Source organism: Macaca mulatta, chromosome 1 (assembly GCF_049350105.2).
Source record: "Macaca mulatta isolate MMU2019108-1 chromosome 1, T2T-MMU8v2.0, whole genome shotgun sequence".
Lineage (NCBI taxonomy): Eukaryota > Metazoa > Chordata > Mammalia > Primates > Cercopithecidae > Macaca > Macaca mulatta.
The window spans coordinates 22,587,979-22,592,549 of record NC_133406.1 but is presented as its reverse complement, the minus strand read 5'-3'; the positions used below and the strand labels follow the sequence as shown (position 1 = coordinate 22,592,549).

At 43.0% G+C, this 4,571-nt stretch overlaps 1 pseudogene; it reads left to right on the top strand.

Moving 5' to 3' along the window:
• Positions 1 to 2,132: 2,132 nt before the first annotated feature.
• On the top strand, positions 2,133 to 2,881 carry LOC106994849 (large ribosomal subunit protein eL33-like; annotated as a pseudogene).
• Positions 2,882 to 4,571: the final 1,690 nt, after the last annotated feature.

The following is a 4,571-nucleotide window of genomic DNA, read 5'->3' as shown; positions in this document are numbered from 1 at the left end:
AGAACCACAAGAAAATTAATTTCTGGTGTTTAAACCACCCAGTCTGTGGCATTTTATTACGACAATTTGAGCAGTTGTATATGCTGTGAAAAGAGTATAGCCACTGGATAAGTGCTGTACTTAAATTTTAAACCTAACCAAAGTTAGGCTCTTAATTGTTGGTTGATCTTGGACAAGTGATTATCCTCTTATCATCCTTCTTCATATGTAAAACAGGGCTAAATTTATGAGGCCTGTCTCACAGGATTGTTTTTTAGATTAAAAGAACAATGTGTGAAGCCAGTTGTTTTCATGCTTTGCTGCAGATTGGAATCATCCGAGGATCTTCTAGAAAATGCTGATGCCTGTCTCTCACCCCCAGTTATTGTGGATTAACTGCTATAGGGCATTGAGAGTTTTAAAATCTTCCCAGGTGATTGAAATATGCAACAAAGTTTGGGAACCAAGGTATTAAAATATTAGATACAGAACAGGTATCTGTTAAATAGTGGCTTTTCCCCCTTTGCTTTTTCCTCCCTGATAATACAGAAGCAATGTGCTTTATTTTTTATATCTGAGTGGAACAAGATGAGTCATTTTGGTAAGAACTGACGGCCTGAACAAGATAAAGCGCTTGCTGTCATGGGGCTGACATTCTCATGGAGCATCTTTTCATATAAATATTGCTTCTATAGTCATCTCCCATGTTTAGACTGTCCAGGTTCCTGAAGATCTGCAGTCTTTGCTAATTTCTCAAATCAGGATGCACACTTGTCTTCAATCTCCCTCTTTTCTTCTCCCCTGCCACCCCTGGCCTCCAGTAAATACACCTCTGGCTAGCACCTATTTCCAGCTTCCAAGTCTCTCAGATCCAGGATAGCTGCTGTGAGAAGTAAGTGGATGCACCTCCCAGCTGGTCTGTCACTTGGTGGAAAGGATGCACCTGCCTTCTGCCCCTTGGGGTTATCTCGCAGCTGGGTACTCTCAAGGGACACTCTGCCTCCTTTACTCCTACATTTCAACATGAAATTACTCACTTACCTAACTTCTCATTCTTTGGAGGCAACTTATCTCCAGGACTTGAAAACTAATCAACAACTAGGTATTTGTTTTAGTGCTGGGAATTGCAAAATGACCACTGCCTTTTGTCCCTTAGTTCTGATTGTCATTGACTTGCAACATCTCTTGAATCAGTTTCTGGGGCAAATCTGCCCTGAGTGGCTTCTTATCCCAACACCATATTGCTTTCTGGGAGGTCCTTTTGGCATTGTCTTAAATTGAATTCAAGTTATGAATGTGGAATTCTAAAATCACAAGGCACATGGATGGTACCAGAGAAGATGAATGCTGACATTCCACTGGGGTTTGAGCTCCAAGACTGTCCCATAGAAGGATTTCCAATAGAAATGGAGAAGAGGAGATATAGCAAAACTACCTACAAACTTAAAAAATATATATGCACATCCTCCCCTCTGGTTCTACTCTACTCTGGTTGGCTGAAGGGGAATACTCAATGTGTTTATTTGGGAAAAAAATCTTCATCAACCACTGCATCAGTAACTTTGTTATTACCATGCCTTTAAGAATTACTGATTTAGTGACCAAATACACTTGGCTCTAAATAGTTCTTTCCAACCTCTGCTTGATCATTAGAATTATTCCCACAGCTTTTACAAAACACAGATTCCCAGGTCCCACCCCAGATTGCTAAGTCAGAATTTTTTAAAGTATAGTCTATCCTCCATATTCGTGGGTTCTGCATGAACAGATTCAACCGACTTTAAATGAAAAAATGTTGAAAGCAAAGAAAATCACAATAAAACAAAAAATAATAGAAAAATTTAAAAGTATAATATAACAATTATTTATAGCATTTACATCGTATTAGGTATTATTAGTAATCTGGAGATGATTTAAAGTATACAGGAAAATGTGTATAGATTATATGCAAATACTAAGCCATTTTATATGAGGATCTTGAACATCTGAGGATTTTGGTATCCGAGGGAGTCCTGGAACCAATTCCCCCAGGATACCAAGGGACAACTGTAGTATCAGAAGATTGTAATTAGAAAAAAAAGCTCCAGGTGATTACAGCATTAGCCAGGGCTGAGAAGCATTGACATGGTAAGTAAGAGCCTGGATGTTGCTTTTCTCTTCCCGCCATCTTGGCTCCTGTGGAGGCCTGCTGGGAACAGGACTTCTAAAAGAAAATATGTTTGGGAGGCTGTGGTCCAAGGCCGTTTTTACTGGCTATGAGCGGGGGTCTCCGGAACCAAAGGGAGCACACAGTTCTTCTTCTTTTTTTTTTTTTTTTTTTTTTTTGAGACGGAGTCTCGCTCTGTCGCCCAGGCTGGAGTGCAGTGGCCAGATCTCAGCTCACTGCAAGCTCCGCCTCCCGGGTTCCCGCCATTCTCCTGCCTCAGCCTCCCGAGTAGCTGGGACCACAGGCGCCGCCACCTCTCCCGGCTAATTTTTTGTGTTTTTAGTAGAGACGGGGTTTCGCCGTGTTAGCCAGGATGGTCTCGATCTCCTGACCTTGTGATCCGCCCGTCGCGGCCTCCCAAAGTGCTGGGATTACAGGCTTGAGCCACCGCGCCCGGCCTCTTCTTAAAGCTGAAGGTGGTTATGCCCGAGATGAAACAGAATTCTCTTTGAACTAGAGATGCGCTTACGTATACAAAGCAAAGAACAACATAGTGACTCCTGGCGGCAAACCAAACAAAACCAGAGTAATCTGGGGAAAGTTAACTCGGGCCCACGGAAACAGCAGCATGGTTCGTGCCAAATTCCAAAGCAATCTTCCTGCTAAGGCTATTGGACACAGAATCCGAGCGATGTTGTACCCCTTAAGGATTTAAAACTAAGGAAAAGTCAATAAATAAACGTGGATTTGCGCTCTTAAAAAAAAAAAAAAAAAAAAAAAAAAAAGAGCCTGGATGTTGCACCCAAATGTGGAATAAATCTCTGTAGGTGTTGCAGCACCTAACACTTTACATCTGAGAGGTGCTCATAAATCATAATCAAAAGTTGCCATTATTGAGAACCTGTTGTATGTATGTAATGTACCGGGCGCTTTATATGCATTATTTCACTCAGTTCTCACAATAATCAACTTCATGCATAAAGTTCAGAGAGATTAAGGCTCCCTGTGTCAGAATCCAGATTGCGACCCAGGACTGATTCCACAGTTCATGCCTACTTCACGCCATATTCTCCCCACCCCATGAGTGTTCAATGCAGCATGATTCATCAATCTTTTAGCCCCTCCTAAAAACCAGACCCCCTAGTCTCAAATGAACAGTCATTCACTGCCTCACACACACCTAAAGTTAAGACACTTAAGCATGCAAAGGCAGATGAAAACTGCACAATTCCTGGTAAATGTCTGCATGGGAGCTTTTGGGTGGCCAAAAATAGGTGACTTCCAAGCATTCATCATCCCGTGGGCATATACAGCACCTCAGAACAGGACCGACTAGGACGGGCTGGCATCCAGAGTTTGAGGACCCAGGAGGAAGCACACTGGTGATTTAAGGGGCAAAATTTGAATTGCAAAGGGAAAGACACTTGGAAGGATTCTAGTATGAAGCAAACTGCTTGCTGAGTTATCACTTTTTTCTCCTAGAGAGCGTTTCATAAAGTACACATCTTTAATGCCCTAGAGTGGCATTTTACAGTTAACCACAGGTCCCACATGTTGGTTTACACGTGAAAGTAGACATGTGATATTGAGATCCCTAGAATGGACATGTGCAATAAGGTAGGCAGATGCTGAATTCAGAGAGGTCAACTAAGGGTGACTGGGTAGATGCAGGCAAGGTCCAGAGACCTGTAAGTTAAGGAAGCTGCTCCAGCCAGAAAATGATACTGGGCTTGGCTGGGTGTGATGGGTTCTGGGCTGACAGACCATGGATGGAGACAGAAAGCTGACAAAGGTCATTGAAGGCCTGAAGGCAAATCAGGAGACCTCTCAGTCCCTGTAGATCATTAGTATCTCTAAGTGCTATAATCATTCCACCTCCCAGAGAATTCTGTGAATTAGAGTCAGAGAATCTTCCAGTTTTCAAGATGGAGGCAGCTGGAGAAGATGTGAAACCGTAGCTTAACCTGTCTTTCCTCTGAGCACATGCATAGACATATACACACATGTGTGCATACATACACACACTCACCAGACCCCTGCCACTTCATATGCACATCGTTCCATCACCCGGTCCTTCTTTCAGGACATCCCCTTATTTTCTCTTTTTAAGCACCCTAAAGGACCCCAGTGTGAGTGAAGATTCAGAACAACCTCAGCTGAGTCTGAGGCTGAAGTCAGGTGATGTTTGCCATGCCCGGTGGCTTCATCACGGTGTCCAGGAGCAATTGAATGAGAGTCCAAGGGTAAAGAACACGTCATGAGGAAGGCAGTTGTCTATTCAGAGATGCAGGGAGGCAGAGAATCCTTCCAACAAAGCGCATTCCTGCCTTTTAGTTCATTCTGGTGCTGTCATTGATCCAGAAACTGAGTCTTAACCCCTCATTTGTCCAGAAGTACATCTTCCCTTGATTGGGTAAATGGTGCCCAGTGGTACAGTGAGATCTTC